At 41.7% G+C, this 18,719-nt stretch overlaps 1 protein-coding gene across 4 annotated transcripts in view; it reads right to left on the reverse strand.

Annotated features, from left to right (window-relative positions):
- Positions 1-18,719, reverse strand: part of PSTPIP2 (proline-serine-threonine phosphatase interacting protein 2) — a 94,136-nt gene that overhangs the window by 59,239 nt on the left and 16,178 nt on the right. The window lies entirely within an intron of this gene.

An 18,719-nucleotide genomic window follows, 5' to 3' on the forward strand; every position in this document is an offset into this window, starting at 1 on the left:
AGAAATGTCTGTTAATTACATATCAACTAATATGAAGTACTAAAAAGTTTACAAAGCCAGCATAAGATAGAGTTCCTGCAATCAGTTCCTACCATTCATTTAGAGAGTTAGTAAAAGACATGTACATAAAATAAACATGTGTGCACAAGGAAAATTAGAGACTAGTATATAAGACTATACAAAGAAAATATATAATGGATGCAGTAGACAGGAAAGGACAGGATAGAGTCATCAGAGAAGAGAATAAATAAAATTTAAATTGAGCCTTTTAAAACTGCTAGCACTGGCCAGGCACAGTGGCTTATGCCTATAATCTCAGTACTTTAGGAGGCCAAGGCAGGCGGACCACTTGAGGCCAGGAATTCAAGACCAGCCAGGTCAATATGGTGAAACCCCATCTCTGCTAAAATACAAAAATTAGCTGGGCGTGGTGGCGCATGCCTGTAGTCCCAGCTACTCAGGAGGCCGAGGCAGGAAAATCTCTTGAACCCGGGAGGCAAAGGTTGTGGTGAGCCGAGATTGTGCCACTGCACTCCAGCCTGGGCGACAGACAGAGACTCCATCTCCAAAAAAAAAAAGAAAAGAAAATAAACAGATATCTGAAAAGCCCTATATGTTTAAGGAAATCGAATACGTAATTTGACACTTTCCCACAAAGAAAACATTAGACCCAGATGAATTCACTGTTGAATTCTATCAAACATTTAAGGAAAAAAGTAACACTAATTACATTCAAACTCTTTCAGCAAATAGAAAAATACTTCTCAACTTGTTTTATGAGACTTGCAAAACCCCGTTACCAAAAAAAAGACAAGCGCATTATTTTTTAAAATAATAGAGAATATTACAGAAAAATATCTCTCATAAACAGAGATGTAAAAACCTTTGCCAAAAAGTATAACACATTATGATCAAGTGGTAACCCAATAACACAAGTTAAACTTTTTTTTTTTTGAGACAGAGTCTCCGTCTGTCGCCCAGGCTGGAATGCAGTGGCACGATCTCGCTCACTACAACTTCTCCCTCCTGGGTTCAAGCCATTCTCCATCCTCAGCCTCCCAAGTAGCTGGGGTTACAGGCACGTGCCACCACACCCAGCTAATTTTTGTATTTTTTTTTTAGTAGAGACAAGGTTTCACCACGTTGGCCAGGCTGGTCTCAAACTCCTGACCTCAAGTGATCTACCTACCTCGGCCTCCCAAAGTTCTGGGATTACAGGCATGAGCCACCATGCCTGGCATAGTTTAACTTTTGAACGTCAATTAATATAACTCACTATATTAACAGAAAAATATAAGAAAAGTCATATAATCATTTTACAAGATGCAGAAAAAGGATTTGAAAAACTTCAATACCACCTCACAACAGAAAATCAACAAATCATTAAGAGAATGGAATGTCCTCAATCTGACAAATAGTATCTACAAAAAGCCTATAGCTAACAGCCTACTTAAGGTGAAAGACGGAATACTTTCTTCCTAAGATTAGGAAGGATGTCTGCTCTCACTACTTCTTTTTTTTTTTTTTTTTTTTTTTGAGACGGAGTCTCGCTCTGTAGCCCAGGCTGGAGTGCAGTGGCCGGATCTCAGCTCACTGCAAGCTCCGCCTCCCGGGTTCACGCCATTCTCCGGCCTCAGCCTCCCGAGTAGCTGGGACTACAGGCGCCCGCCACCTCGCCCGGCTATTTTTTGTATTTCTTAGTAGAGACGGGGTTTCACCGTGTTAGCCAGGATGGTCTCGATCTCCTGACCTCGTGATCCGCCCATCTCGGCCTCCCAAAGTGCTGGGATTACAGGCTTGAGCCACCGCGCCCGGCTGCTCTCACTACTTCTATTCAACACACTGAATGTCCTAGCCAGTGCTAGGCAAGTAAAAGAAATAAAGGACATACATATTGGAAAGGAAAAAGTAAAACTTCCTTATTTGTAGACAACATGACTATGGACAGAAAATTCTAAGAAGTTTACAAAAAAGTTACTAAACCTAGTAAGTTTAACAAGGTTGCAGGACACAAGGTCAATACACAAAAATCTCTTGTGTTTCTATATACCAGTGGCAAAAAAGGAAAGAAAAAAATGTAAACATTTATTTATAATGGCATAATAAAGATAAAGTATACAGGGATAACACAAGAAGTTTTACAAGATTTCTTCACTGAAAATTACAAAAGGTACAGCTAAAAGAAATGGAAGAAGACCTAAATAAAGGTAGATGTATACCATGTTTGTGGATTGAAGGAGTGAATATTGTTAAAATACTAATTTCCCCAAATTGATCTATAGATCCAACACAATCCCAACAAAATCCCGAAAGTCTTCTCTGTAGAAATTTGCAAGTCAAGACTAAAATTTATAAAGAATTACCAAGGACCTAGAATAGGCAAAAGAAGAAAACAATTTTTAAGAAGAACAAAGTTGGAGGACTGATACCACCTGACTTTGAAACTTTTTTTGACCCGGGTGTGGTGGTGCACACCCCCACCTGTAGTCCCAGCTCCTCAGGAGGCTGAAGGAGGAGACTCGCTTGAGCCCAGGAGGTTGAGTCTGCAGTGAGCTTTGCACCACTGAACTCCAACGTGGACGACAGAGCAAGAGCCTGCCTCAACAACAACCGAAAACCAACTTTTTTTGAAGCTATGGTAATCGAAAAAGTATGTACCTTTCAGAGGACAGACAAAGAGACCAATGGAACAGAATAGAATGCAGAAATAGTTTTTTTAAAAAAAAAGTTTAACCTGTGTATTTCCTTTATATATGGTCAACTGGCTTTCAACAAAGTTGCCAAAGCTATTCAATGGGAAAATGGTAGTCTTTTCAACAAAGGCTCTGGAATACGCAGGCTCTGGAGTAGCAGGCTCTGGAATAACTGCATAAACTTGCTGGGGGGAAAAGCCTCTACTCATTCCATGCTGCAGGGCCTCTGATAACTTATTTCTATGCTCCTTTTCACCTCTTCTATCCTCCCATGGCCTCTGGGCAGAAGGGTAAGGAGTAGAGGGGAAGCAAACAGCACCTGCAGTCTCCAAAGCCACCGTCAGGGTTACAGGTCTTGCTGCTGAGCATCCGCACATCTAGTTCTGTGCTGCTTCCCCAGCCCGCTCCTCTTATGATGTCTGCTATACAACCTCTATAGACATGGGCTCCAGGGATTAGCAGGCTAGAATCACTCAGGCAGCTTGTTAAACATGCAGACGCCTCAGTCCCACCCCAGCCCTGCTAATTCTGAACCTGGGGCGGGGCACGGCAGTCTCTACCTTTCTATACACCTTCCAAGTGACTTGGAATGCAGTTTGACAACTGTGGCCATTCAAAATACAAAAGACTAAAAGAACCATCATGGTTCCTGCCGAGAGGAGCTTATAAGAAGAAGAAAGCAGGATGCAAGCCTGTGAAAATAAAGAAGACTACAGAATGGGGAGGTGAGAGAATGACTGTCAGAAATACAAAGAAAAGGCCAGAGAAGACCCTCCGTGGTTTGCATTTCATTTTTTAAAAAACCTCCAATCTTGAGTAAAACATGCAAGTTGGCAATGATGGCTTTTGGAAGCCCAGAGAGCCCCACTAGAACAGGGAGGAGGCCAGTTACTTTGCATCTCATACAAAGGCTGCAGTTTATTTGGTGCCTGGGCATAGGGTGCATAAGTGCGCTGCACTTTGCATTAAAGAACCACATGTTCCACAAGCACAGTGAGACAGGAGCTCTTTCTATGTTTTACAGATGGAGGAAACAAAGCACTAGGAAGCTTTACTTATTCGCTTTCCTTGTCACTGCTTCCAGCCACTATGAAAAATTTTAATTCTTAACTAACAATATTATCCAAATCTCTCAGTTATTTATTAAGAGCTATAAAACAGTAGACTTGGGATAAAGACCACAAAGTTCATTTTACCTCCCTATGCTGTCAACCTTGATCTTTCTTTCCTGTTTACTTACCACTCTATGAGGTAAAACCAAATGGATCAAATTCTGCATATATGGATTATCATTAATTAATATTAATAATTATGTCTAGGGCCAGGCACGGTGGCTCATGCCTATAATCTCAGCACTTTGGGAGGCCAAGGTGGGCAGATCATGAGGTCAGGAGTTCGAGACCAGCCTGGCCAACATAGTGAAACCTTGTCTTTACTACAAATACAAAAATTAGCCAGGCATGGTGGCACGCACCTGTAGTCCCACATACTCAGGAGGCTGAGGCAGGAGAATCACTTAAACTCGGGAGGTGGAGGTTGTGGTGAGCCAAGATCATGCCACTGCACTCCAGCCTGGACGACAGAGTGAGACTCTGCCTTAAAATAAAAAACAAAAATATGTCTAATATACATTGAGTACTTGCTGTGTGCCAAATAGCATATCAAGTATTTTGCATGGAATATCTTGTTGAATCCTTACCACAATGCTATTACATAGGTATCGTTATTAAATATCTTGCTATAAAGGACAGGCCATTGAGGCTCAAAATCTATATTTTGAAACAGACTATAGTCTGAATTTTTAAACCACTCAACTACATAGCTTCCCTTATTTGAGGAACAAGGACCATATCTAATTCTTTGTCCATTAGTCCATTTCCTTGCAATTCTAGATGCAACACACCCATGCTTTCGTGCTACACTTCGGTTTGCGTGGCAATTCTACCATTCACACACTATGTGACGTTGAGCTAAAGACTCAATCTCTCTCACTGCTAATTTACTAGACTGTAAAATGGGGAATATTGGAAGGATTAAAGGAGGTCACATGCTTTGAGTTTGTCAACTGCTTCAAGAATTAAAAGAATGAAGAAGATAAATTTGGATTTTTCAAGACCAGGCAGGTTAGCAAAAAAGAATGTGTTTGGATCCTGTGAATTTTTTCACTGAAAGCAAACAATGGTGAAATAAACGTAGTCTGTTAGATATTCAAAAATGTGTGTATTGTCATCTGGGAAGGAGTTGGAGACGTGTCAGATATACCTTAGCAAAGGATATGAAGATGACTGTTAGCACGTCAGTATGTTCAGCCATGTTCTCCCAAGCCTAAGGTCAAAGTCACTATAATGGTTGTGTCCCTCAACCTTCTTAAATAATGGTAGTGGACACTGCAGATGAGCATGAAATTCCGCCCCAGTTCCTGCTTTAGTGTTATTCCACAAACCCACAATCTGCCCACCTCGCCTCCTACAACCCTCAAAAATCCTTGGCGTCATCTAGGCTAGATCCACACTTGACATTTTCACATGTCTAAATGTCCCTACCCTCAAGTCAGCAGGTCATTTAAAAAGGCAACTTCACTCGATTCAAAATAAGTTAAGTGAAAGTAGAACCTCAGAAAACATGCAACCCAAGAACACATTAGAAAAAAAAAAAATCGAAGAATATGTACAACCCAAACACTGAAAGTAATTTTCTTCTTAGCACTTTTCTACATTTTCTAAACTTTCTACAATATACTTACACTGTGTTTATAATCTGAAGTCTTTCTCCCTACCTCCATCCCTTAATGGCAAATCGAACTTTTTTGTTTATCGCACATCTGTTCCCAAGCCACACTGAAATAACACATGATCCACAGCAACAACAGAAAACAGGGAGGGGCCCAATGAGGAAACTGGAGATTTGTAAGAATTTCTGTACCAGAAAAAGTAAACGGGACTAGATAGACAGAGGTCGGAAGACAGTATTCCAACCCAGACAAGACAGAGAAGGAAGTACACAAACTTTTCCAACACAATCCTAGAACTGAAGCCCCACGCTCTCCATCAGCAGGGGCTGAAATTGGAGCTGCCTCAGAGAAATCGGCAGGGTGTTTGGAGGTCACTGGGAACCCAGCCAGTGACCTGCCCCACTCCAGGAGGAAGCAGAGCAGCTGGTTCTGACATTTGTGCCAAGGTTGCAGTTGGTCCGAGGACTCCACCCCGCAACAGGCGCCTAATGTGGGCATGAAAACCAGAACAGCAAAGGCGCTGTCCCCAGCAGTCTTCAAAGCTTCCCCAGTAAAAAGTTACAGAAAAAAAGGATAAGCACAGCTCTGAGGCCCTCTCAATGCCCTCCACTTCCTGGGCAATGCCTTTCCCAACTTCTCACTACAGACAGAGATAAAAATATCAGAAACTGTTAATACAAGTATCTACTTAGAAAACCAGAGATTAAAGTGAAAAACTGGGAACAAAATATAAATATACAAAAAAGCAACAGCCTTCTTATATGTCAACAATAACCTTTTAAAATGTAATTTAAGGGAGGCCAAGATGAGTGGATCACAAGGTCAGGAGATCGAGACCATCCTGGCTAACACGGTGAAACCCTGTCGCTACTAAAAATACAAAAAATTAGCTGGGCGTGGTGGCAGGTGCCTGTAGTCCCAGCTACTCAGGAGGCTGAGGCAGGAGAATGGTGTGAACCCAGGAGGCGGAGCTTGCAGTGAGCCGAGATCGCACCACTGCACTCCAGCTTGGGCAACAGAGCCAGACCCCGTCTCAAAAAAAAAAAAAAAAGGGGGTAATTTAAAATACAAAGATCCTATTCAAAATGCCAACAAAATCTTTAAAATGCCTAGAAATAAGTCTTTTTTTTTAAGTGAAAACAAGTTCATTAGAAAAGTAAAGGAATAAAAGAATGGCTACTCCATAGGCAGAGCAGCCTAGAAATAAGTCTTTTTGAAGCAATACTACCAAACATTGCCAAAGAACACACAGAAAGACCTCAATACAGCCTAGAAATAAGTCCTAGATGAAGATGGGAAAATCCAATATCGGAAAGAGTCAATTCTACCCAAATAAATCTAGAAAGTTAAAACAATTCCAATTAAAATCAAAATTCTGGGATTTCTTTTTAAATTTAAATGATCAGCCACCACACCAAGCCAACTTAAGTGATTTTGGACACGATATTTTGACTACGTACTCCTAGCCAAAGATTTTTTTAAAAAAGTACAAATATGAAACTCTAGCTTGTTTTCACAACGGTATGGTTAGCAATTCTGAAACTGCTTATTGTGGATAACAGGAGCCAGGTTTCTCATAGAAAAAGGAACAGTGGCATGCTGGAGCTGGCTTACTTAGTAAGAATCAATTGTACACATCTCTTTCTAATTCTCCATTCAGTGATGTCATGTTGCGAGCTTGAAACTGGCCATGGAAGGGAGCTTTTATACCATGAATGCTGGCAAACATTGCCTATCAGGCTTTTTATCCACTGGAGAACCAGTTGTTAAACATCTGCCAGCACACCACTAGAAGGAAATGGAAACTACAAGTGAAGGAAGGCTAGAGTAAACCCTGTGATGTTGAAATGGAATTGGAGGTGTCATCATACATAAACGTATTTCCTAGCTCTGTCTGTTGGGAAATCCTGGAAACATACAAATTGCAATGAGCTTCCCTAGAGCACAAATCTTAGTTTCTTTTCTTTTTTTTGAGACGGAGTCTCACTCTGTCGCCCAGGCTGGAGTGCAGTGGCTGAATCTCAGCTCACTGCAAGCTCCACCTCCCAGGTTTACCCCATTCTCCTGCCTCAGCCTCCCGAGTAGCTGGGACTACAGGCGCCCACCACCTCGCCCGGCTAGTTTGTATTTTTGTTTTTTGTTTTGTTTTGTTTTTTGTATTTTTTAGTAGAGATGGGGTTTTACCGTGTTACCCAGGATGGTCTCGATCTCCTGACCTCGTGATCCGCCCGTCTCGGCCTCCCAAAGTGCTGGGATTACGGGCTTGAGCCACCACGCCCAGCCACAAATCTTAGTTTCTAAATATTATTCTCTGCTTAATGGAACCAGGACTCTGGAGAAACGGCAGATTCCAGAACTGGGGCAGGGAAATTACCTATTAAGCCTGTAACATTTTGTTCCAGTTAACATGGAAGTGCTCAAAGAATAATGAGGATATATCAAAGGGAAATAGGATCCAGTTTAAAGGAGCTTCCCACTGTCCAAATCTAGGACAATTTGGACATCAAGATTAATAATGATGGTAATGGTTGAGCATGGTGGCTCATGCCTGTAATCCCAGCACTTTGAGAGGCCAAGGCAGGCAGATCACTTGAGGTCAGGAGTTTGAGACCAGCCTGATCAACATGGCAAAACCTCTTCTCTATTAAAAATACAAAAATTAGCTGGGCATGGTGGCGCATGCCTGTAATCCCAGCTACTCAGTAGGCTGAGGCAGAAGAATCGCTTGAACCTGGGAGGCGGAAGTTGCAGTGAGCCGAGATCATGCCATTGCACTCCAGCCTGGGCGACAGAGTGAGACTACATCTCCAAAAAAAAAGAAAAATAAAAGATGGTAACATATTATAATGCATTAAATAAAATAAGAATCCATGAATCCACACTAACATGGTGGGGAGGGGAGACTTCCTTACAGTAGAATGCCAGTTTTATTATGTAGATAGAATTAGAAAACCACCATACAAAGATTTATACATGAATGTTCACAGCAGCTCGATTTGTAATAGCCAAATACTTGAAACAACCCAAATGTTCATTAATAAGTCCAGGCTGAGTGCGGTGGCTCACGCCTGTAATCCCAGCACTTTGGGAGGCTGGGGTAGGTGGATCTCTTGAGTCCAGGAGTTCAAGACCAGCCTGGGCAACATGGCTAAACCCCGTCTCTACAAAAAATATAAAAATTAGTAGGCCGGGCGCAGTGGCTCACGCCTGTAATCCCAGCACTTTGGGAGGCCAAGACGGGCGGATCACGAGGTCAGGAGATCAAAACCATCCTGGCTAACACGGTGAAACCCTGTCTGTACTAAAAATACAAAAAATTAGCTGGGTGTGGTGGTGGGCGCCTGTAGTCCCAGCTACTCAGGAGGCTGAGGCAGGAGAATGGCGTGAACCCGGGAGGCGGAGCTTGCAGTGAGCCAAGATTGCCCCACTGCACTCAGCCTGGGCAACAGAGCGAGACTCTGTCTCAAAAAAAAAAAAAAAAAAAAAAAAAAAAAAAAAATTAGCCAGGCATGATGGCACAGGCTTATAGTCCCAGCTACTCAGGAGGCTGAGATAGGAGGATGGCTTGAGCCAGGAGGTGGAGGTTGCAATGAGCCGTGACTGCGCCACTGCACTCAAGCCTAGGTGACAGAGTGATACCCTGTCTCATAAAAAACAAGTCTACGAATAAACAGTGATATGTCCATAAAAATAGAATACTATTCACTAATAGAAAAGAATAAACTATTAATACATACAACAACATGGATAAATCTCAAAATAAGTATAAGTGAAAGAAGCCAAGCGAACAAAAGTACTTACTTTGCTCCAATTTTACAAATTCTAGAAAATGCAACTAATCTATCATGACAGCAGATCAGTGGCTGCCTGGGAAGAGTATAATGTGGAGGGAGAGATGTCAAAGGGCCATGAGGAAACTAGCAGGGGGTAATGAACACGTTCACTATCTTCATTGTGGCGATTTCATGAAGGTAATACACATGTCAAAACCTATCAAACTGGCCGGGCACAGTGGCTCACACCTGTAATTCCAGCACTTTGGGAGGCCGAGGCAGGCTGATCACCTGAGGTTGGGAGTTCAAGACCAGCCTGATCAACATGGAGAAACCCCATCTCTACTAAAAATACAAAATTAGCCAGGTGTGGTGGCACACACCTGTAATCCCAGCTACTCAGGAGGCTGAGGCAGGAGAATCGCTTGAACCTAGGAAGCAGAGGTTGCGGTGAGCCGAGATCACGCCATTGTGCTCTAGCCTGGGCAACAAGAGCGAAATTCCGCCTCAAACAATAACAACAACAACAAAACAACAAAAAAAAACCTATCAAATTATACACTTAAAACATGGGTATGTAACTATATGTCAACTGTTCTTCAACAAAGTTGGGAAAGAATTTTAATCACCACTTGGCAACTGTCTTAGCAATAATTGATTAAGGCAAGAATTTTTCATGGATGTTAAGACTAATGGATTTAGTATGCATTTGAGAAGAAACTGGATATTTATGTGGTTTCAAAATATTTCCCCTGAAGATACTTATTAATTATAAAGGGGGAATCAGTAATTTCACAATTGAGAAACCTAGAAAGCAACACTATGCTAGGCTAAATAAGAGCCCCTAAAGATGTCTATATCCTGGTCCCTAGGACCTGTGAATATGCTTCCACACATAGCAAAAAGGACATTGCAGATGTCATTAATGTCTTGGGATGGGAAAATTTCCCTGGATTATTCAAGTGGATCCAACCTATTTACAAGGGTCCTAAGAAAGAGCCAGGAGGGTCATAGAGTCAGGGTAGGAGATGTCAATGACAATATGGAGGCCAGAGAAAGAGATTTGAAGATGCTACACAGCTGGCTTGAAGATGGAGGAAGGGGCCATAAGGCAGTGAGTACGGGCAATCTCTAGAATCTAGAAAAGTCAAGAAAAGAGATTTTGCTCTACAACCTCCAGAAGGAGCCAGCCTTGCTGACAACTCGATTCTAGCCAAGTGAAACTCATTTTGGACTTACGACCTCCAGGACCATGAGTAATAAATTTATCTTGTTTTAAGCATAAGTTTGTGGTAATTTGTTATAGCAGTAACAGAAAGCTAACACTACCACCTTAACCAAAGGATCAAAGTTACCACCACCAAGTAACAGGGCAAATAAACATCACGTGTCTCCTGTTACTGAGATTAACACAGCATCACTCCTGCTAAGGTCCTCCCAAAACACATGGCCTGAATCTAATCATCAGGAAATGGACAAACTCAAATCAGAGCACATCCTACAAAATAACTCTCCTGTACCCTTCAAAAATGCTAAATTCATAAAGACACATAGAGACTGAGGAACTATTCCAGGTTAAAGCAGACGGAGGAGACCTGGCAGCTAAATGCCACATGGAATCCTGAATGGGAAATGTTTTCTTCTTTGGTTAGAAAGGACATTATTTGAACAACTGGGGAAATTCGAGTCAGGTCTATATATTAGCTAATAGTCTTGTATTGATGTTATTTCCTGATTTGTCATTGTATTGTGATTGTGTAATAAGAAAATATCCTTATATTTAGAAAATACACATTGAAATGTTTGTGGATAAAGGGAAATCATGCCCATGTCTTTACTTTCAAATGGTTCAGAAAAAAGCGTGTGTGTGTGTGTGTCTGTGTGTGTGTTTAGAGAGAGATAGAGAGGGAGAGAGACAGAGGGACAGAACTTTTGAGGAATCCAAGTGAAGAGCACAGGAATTCTTTCTACTATATTTACAAGAGTAAATACAAGAACAGAAAACCAAATACCACAAGTTCTCATTTACAAGTGGGAGTGAAATGATGAGAACACATGGACACAGACAGGGGAGCAACACACACTGGGGCCTTTTGGAGAGTGGAGAGTGGGAGGAGGGAGATGGTCAGAAAAAATGACTAGTGGGTACTAGACTTAATACTTGGGTGATGAAATAAGCTGTACAACAAACCCCCATGACACAAGTTTGTTACCTATGTAACAAATCTGCACTTGTACCCCTGAACTTAAAATAAAAGTTAAAAAAAAAAGATATTCAAACAATGTAAAAAGACATGACAAATAGGGAGGAAAAAAGAGCAAGAATATTTAATCAAAGACTAATGTGCGTAATGAGCCCTAAAAATCAATCCCATAAAAATGAACAACCGGCCAGGTGAGGTGACTCACGCCTGTAATCTTAGCACTTTGGAAGGCAGAGGCAGGTGAATCAAGAGGTCAGGAGATTGAGACCATCCTGGCCAACATGGCGAAACCCTGTCTCTGCTAAGAATACAAAAATTAGCTGGGCGTGGTGGCATGTGCCTGTAATCCCAGCTACTTGGGAGGCTGAGGCATGAGAATCGCTTGAACCTGGGAGACGGAGGTTGCAGTGAGCTGAGATCACGCCACGGTACTCCAGCCTGGTGACAGAGCAAAACTCCGTCTCAAAAAACAAAACAAAAAAAAATGAACAACCAATTTTCTCAAGTGGGTAAGAGATATAAACAGGCAACACTCTAAAAAGAAAAAGGGTTGATAAGCAATTTTTAAATAAGAGAATCAATATTAATAATCAAATAAAGGCAAACGAGAAGATATAATTTTTCACCCATCAAATTAGGAAAAGTTGAAAATTTCTAACATTGGCAAGGAACTATAGGGAAATACTGTCAAATTCTACTGGTAGAACTGCACATTGGCATAACTTTTTGAGGAGGAAATTAGCAATATCCATTAAAATTTTAAATATGTATAGCCTTTGACGATGAGGAGTTTATCCTACAGAAATAACTACACAAACATGAAAAGATTCATACACGAGGATGTTCAGTGCAGCATCATAATGACAAAAAATTGGCCAAGTGCAGTGGTTCACAGCCATAATCCCAACACTATGGGAGGCCAAGGTAGGCAGGTCACTTGAACCCAGGAGTTTGCGACAAGCCTAGGAAACATGGCAAAACCCAATCTCTACAAAAAAATTTAAAAATTAGCCAGGCAGAGTGGTACACACCTGTGGTCGCAGCTACCTGGGATGCTAGAGATCGAGGCTGCAGTGAGCTATGACTGCACAACCACACTCCAACCTAGGCAATGCAGTGAGACCCTTTCTCAAAAAATAAAATAAAATAAAAATGATAACAAAGAATTGGAAGCAACCTAAATATTCAGCAATAAGGATTATTTAAATAAATTATGTATGATCACTTGATGAAAAACTGAACAGATATTAGAATAAAGCAGAATTGTATATATTAACATAACAAGATACAACATACTAGGAGAAAAATGAAAGTTACATATATGAGCCCATTATAAATGAGCCCATACTTGTTAATGTACAGGTCCATTATATGTAACTGCAAAGAAAAGAAAGGGACACACCATACATGTACTAGTGACAACCTCTGTCTTCAAACAGTTCAGATTCTGTTTTTGTTTTTGTTTTTGTTTTTTTTGAGACAGAGTCTCACTCTGTCACTCAGGCTGGAGTGCAGTGGTGCAATCTCGGCTCACTGCAACCTCCACCTGCTAGATTGAAGTGATTCTCCTGCCTCAGCCTCCCAAGTAGCTGGGACTACAGGTATCCACCACCACGCCCAGCTAACATTTTGTGTTTTTGGTAGAGACAGGTTTTCACTATGTTGCACAGGCTGGTCTTGTACTCCTGACCTCAGGTGATGCACCTGCCTCAGCCCAAAGAGCTAGAATTACAGGCGCGAGCCACCGCACCTGGCCTGTTTGGATTCTTATAACAAAAATTGAACATAAGGCCGGGTGCAGTGGCTCACACCTGTAATCCCAGCACTTTGGGAGGCCAAGGCAGGAGGATCACTTGAGGACAGGAGTTCAAGACCAGCCTGGGCAACATGGTGAAACACTGTTTCTACCAAAAATACAAAAATTAGCTGGGTGCAGTGGTGGGCACCTGTAATCGCAGCTACACGGGAGGCTGAGGTGGGAGAATCGCTTGAGCCCTGGAGGTGAAAGTTGCAGTGAGCCAAGATCGTGCCACTGCACTCCAGCCTGGGCGACAGAGCAAGACCCTGTCTAGAGAAAAAAAAAAAACAATTGAACATAAAACTGAAAACAACACAGATTATTTTCTACTATGTATGTTGAGGTCATGGCTTTTTAAAAGACCATTATCCCTGGAAACTTAACATAGAAGGCATAAGAGGCAGTAGATTTCAATGTTCAGAAAGTTGGTTAATGTTTGACGTTACCCATCTAAACATCAACATGATCCAAATCCCAGAAAAACCCCAAATCCCCGGGGACATGAGAAATGCAATTCACAATTCCATTGAAAGAGAAAACCTGAGAATTGAAGTAGGTGTTTTAATTCACAAACATTCAACCACCTCTGAGTGTATTACCAAAGTTAACGTTCAGACTTTTCCAGTTAATAAAAAACAAGTTGAAGTTCTGTTGGATATCCCTGAGAGGTAAACAACCACATACATCACAGGGTCAAATTAGTGATGCATCATATTACTGGGTAAAATCAGTGATGTGTCCAAGATGTGTGAAAGGCAGACCCCACGGGTCTCCTCCTGATCCATGGCATTCCCTGAGAACCCCCGGGCATGCCCAAGACAGGAACGGGGAGGCAGGCAAGTGCCAGGAAGTGGCTATACCCAAAACTGGAACTAGGTCCACAAATATGGGACCAGAGGAACAGAGTGAGACACCAAACCTCAGCAGCCCAAGAAAGCAACCCAGATCAAACAACAAATGTGCTGCCACTACTGTCAAAAGCAAATAAAGAACTAGGAGTTAGGAACTTGAACTAGGTCAAACCCAGGGGAATGTCCAACATTGCTTCACCAGCTGACTTGTGTTCCTTCTCACTACAAGTACAATATTCGGGGCCAACCCACAGAAATTCCAAACAGCTTCTGACTACTATGTCACACCCCTACCACAACACAATTTTGAAGGTCTTTGATCTCTATTAGCCAGCCTCTAGTCAAGCCAGATAAGCAAAGTGTAACAAATCTTGAAGGCTTATGACACCATATAACTGTGAAGACCTAACCACATCCCTGCAGAAGTAAATGCTAGGATGCATTTCACAGCTGCTAACTGGGGAACCTTGGCTTATCTCTTTATCCCAAGAAATTGCAAGTTAATAGAAAATGTTTAATGCTAATTTAAAAAAACTTTTTCTAAGGTAAAACCTAACCTCAGTGCATTCATTCCCATTCAGTTTCTTCCATCTTATCTATCTTCAAACCCCAAAGCATAATTGGAAGAATCCTCTAAAACAAATTCCCTTCCATTCTCCGCACTTGGATTTTCCCAGACAAAAGTAGATTTTTAGTTTGTAACACTTTTTGAACCATAAATGAATCAGTGTTCATTATCGATTAATCAGAAGGTACAATTACTAAGATTATCCCATCTCCTAAATGTTCTAGGTAATCAAAGAGTCTATTTACTTTTCTACAGTGCTCTAGTTGTAGAGTGCTAGGATATCAGAGGTAGAGTACATCTTGGAGATCAATCATATCATTAATTTCCATTTTTTTACAAATGAAGAAAGAAACAAGCATGGATTACAAGTTGACCAAAATCTTTAGACTCTTAATATGAACAAAAATACATAAATACAAAAAAGTAATCTCCAAGTTTACACATCAGACAGATTAACTTTGCCTCCGACAAGTAACGCCAAGTGTCCGTTGTTTATTCCAAGAACTTTTCACTCTCCGTGTCTCAGTGGGTCAGCCTTCTCCAATCCTTGAAATATGTGACTCTTGGCCGGGCGCGGTGGCTCAAGCCTGTAATCCCAGCACTTTGGGAGGCCGAGACGGGCGGATCACGAGGTCAGGAGATCCAGACCATCCTGGCTAACACGGTGAAACCCCGTCTCTATTAAGAAATACAAAAAACTAGCCGGGCGAGGTGGCGGGCGCCTGTAGTCCCAGCTACTCGGGAGGCTGAGGCCGGAGAATGGCGTGAACCCGGGAGGCGGAGCTTGCAGTGAGCTGAGATCCGGCCACTGCACTCCAGCCTGGGTGACAGAGCGAGACTCCGTCTCAAAAAAAAAAAAAAAGAAATATGTGACTCCTGTTTCTACTTACTCTTTATAAAATTGACATTTTGTGTTGTCCTTGAGGTTTTTCCCCAAAGTTTTCACTTAAATTAAGTTTTAGATTAAGCTTATTTTTAACTTCACTTCTGCCATTTCACTGAGGCAAGCCCAAGTTCAGTTTACTTCAGGTCCATAATTCATGGGAATGAGAATGTTTTATATATTCAAATTTCAGAATTAAGCAAGTCTTAAATGTCAGGATTTTAGAAGCGACTTACAGGAAGCGTTTCTTTCAGTACATGTTCATCGAAGTCCAATGCCTTTTCTACTTCTCTAACTTGCTGATTTTTTACCCAGCTTGATCTAATGAACATCTTGCATGAGTTTTGAGTACAGCAGAGTATGCAGACATCTTGATGTGAAACACATGTGAAAATGACATTCAACTCAGCCAGACCATTAAGTCTCATTCATTGAAACTAAACCTCAACCAAACTGAGTTGAAAACTTATGCCTACACAAACTTGCACACAAATGTTTACAGAGGCTCTATTCCTAATTACCAAAAATTGGAAGCGACCAAGAGCCTTCAATAGGTGAGTGGATAAACTGCTACATCCATACAATGGAACATTAATCAATGACAAGAAGAAATGAGCTATCAAGCTACAAAAAGACATGAGGGAATCTTAAATTCATAGCGCTAAGTAAAAGAAGCCAGTCTGAAAAGGCTACACACTGCCTGACTCCAACTACAGTCATATGTCACTTAACAATGGCAATATGTTGTAAGAAATGTGTCATTAGGTCATTTTGTCATTTTTTGAACATCACAGAGTGTAGTTACACAAATCTAGATGGTGTAGCCTACTACACAGTGAGGCTATATGGGATGGCCTATTGCTCCTAGGCTATAAACCTGTACAGCATGTCACATTGTTGAATATTGTAGGCAATTGTAACACAATGGTGAGTGTTATGTATCTAAACATATCTAAACAGAAATGTTACAGTAAAAATACTTGTATAGAGGATTTTTTAAAATGGTACATCTGTATAAAGCAGCTCCATTATTATTTTATGGGACCACCATCATATATGCAGTCTCTTGTTGACCAAAACGTCATTATGTGGCCCGTGTCTACATACGACAATCTAGAAAAGGCAAAACTATAGAGACTGTAAAAAGATCATTGGTTGCCAGGGGTTTAAGAGAAGAGAGTGATGGATGAGTAAGTGGAGCACAGGGGATTTTTAGGGCAGTGAAATTACTCTGTATGATACGATAATGGTGGATATATGACATCATTCATTTGTCAAAACCTATGGGACACAAAGAGCTACCCCTAATATAAACCATGAACTTCAGTGAATAATAATGTATCCATATTAGTGCATAATTGTAACAAATATACCTCATTAATGCAAGATGTTAATAATAGGAAAAATAGGGAGAATAGATGGGAAATCTGGGCTTGAGTTCAAGTTTTCTGTAAACCTAAAATTGCTCTAAATAATAAAACCTACTGAATTTTTTTTTTTTTTTTGAGACAGAGTCTTGCTCTATCTTGGCTCACTGCAACCTCCACCTCCTGGGTTCAAATGCTTCTCCTGCCTCAACCTCCTGAGCAGCTGGGATCACAGGCACGTGCCACCACACCCAGCTAATTTTTGTATTTTTAGTAGAGACGGGGCTTCATCATGTTGGTCAAGCTGGTCTCGAACTCCTGACCTCGTGATCTGCCCGCCTCAGCCTCCCAAAAACCTACTAATTTTTAAAAATTGTTGAAAATGAGGCGACAGCATATTTTAGCTTTGTCGGTAATTAACAGAAACAAGTTTTTAGTGACTTGATCGTTTCAGCAAATTGGCTCTTGTCAACTGATTTTCAGCAATTTGGCCCATTCCTGCTTCCTACTGAAGTCACACTGGTCTTCTGTTCCTCCAACTGATCCTTTCCAGCCTTACCGTTCTCTCGCCCCTTTCCCCAGTCACCCACAAGGCTGGCTTGACCTTACCACACCTCAATTCAAACGTCATCTCCATAGAGAAGTCCTCTATGGTCCCTCTGTCCCTCATACACATCCAGTGCCTCTCCCTCCCATCACTTAATGTGGTAGGCAGATAACGACACCCTTCCCCAAAGATGTCCAAATCCTAATCCCTGGAATTATTAATAATTTGTTACTTTGTATGGCCTCACTCTGCAACCCAGGCTGGAGGGCAGTGATGTCATCACAGCTCACTGCAACCCTGACCTTCTTGGGCTCAAGTGATCCTCCCACCTCAGCCACCCAAGTAGCTGGGACTGCAGGTACATGCCACCATGCCCAGCTAATATTTTGTAATTTTTTGGTCGAGGTTTCACGATGTTGCCCAGGTTAGTCTCAAACTCCTAGGCTCAAGCGATCTGCCTGCCTCGGCCTCCCAAAGTGCTAGGATTACAGGCATGAGCCACTGTGCCCAGCCAGTGCCAACACTTGTGATTGTTAAGGCTAATAATGCCCATAGACAAATCCTCTCCAAAATAACTCTAACAGTTTACCCTGCCACTCATAATGACTAAATGTTCATTTCCTGCACCTTCCCCCAGTGAAACATACTGACACTTGATATACTTTTTAAAACTTGCTAAATTTAATAAGCAAAACTGTATAATGTGGATTTTGTTATTAGTAGTAAAGTCTAAAAGTTCTCCATATTTTTACAATTTACTTTTAGACTCTCATTTGTGTACTGGAAAAATCACTTTTAAAAAAGGATAAGGAAAATAAAGGTAGAGAAAGCAGACAAACAAGCTTCTACTCCACGGGAAAACCGAGTATTTTTAGACTGTATCTTTCTTGTTTAGTAAGCGCCTAACTGAACTGCAGGTGCATTTTCTCACCAGCACAGCTTCTATAGGAGCCTCAAGCACAAACCTGCCCTCTCCCTTCTCTCTCTACAGCAGAGGTGGGCTCCCCACAGCTCCCGCAGCCCTGGAGGGGCTGGGATGATGGGGAATCCATGCTGGGTCCGCTTCTTATCTGCACGTGCTCCCTCGGCAACGTAGATCCCTTAGCCGTTCTGGGAGTCTGTAGGAATTCCCTTTGCAAAATGGATCATCACTTATGTTCTCCCAACTCCCCTCTCCAGGCTCTCCCTGCCCACCCCAAATCCATGCTTCCCTCTGTTGTGCCCTGTGCTTCCTTAAAGGGCTTATTGGTCCAAAACGTCACCCTCCTCCAGGGCCCCTACTAGGGTGAGGCACGGTCGTGCAA

Source organism: Papio anubis, chromosome 19 (assembly GCF_008728515.1).
Source record: "Papio anubis isolate 15944 chromosome 19, Panubis1.0, whole genome shotgun sequence".
NCBI lineage: Eukaryota > Metazoa > Chordata > Mammalia > Primates > Cercopithecidae > Papio > Papio anubis.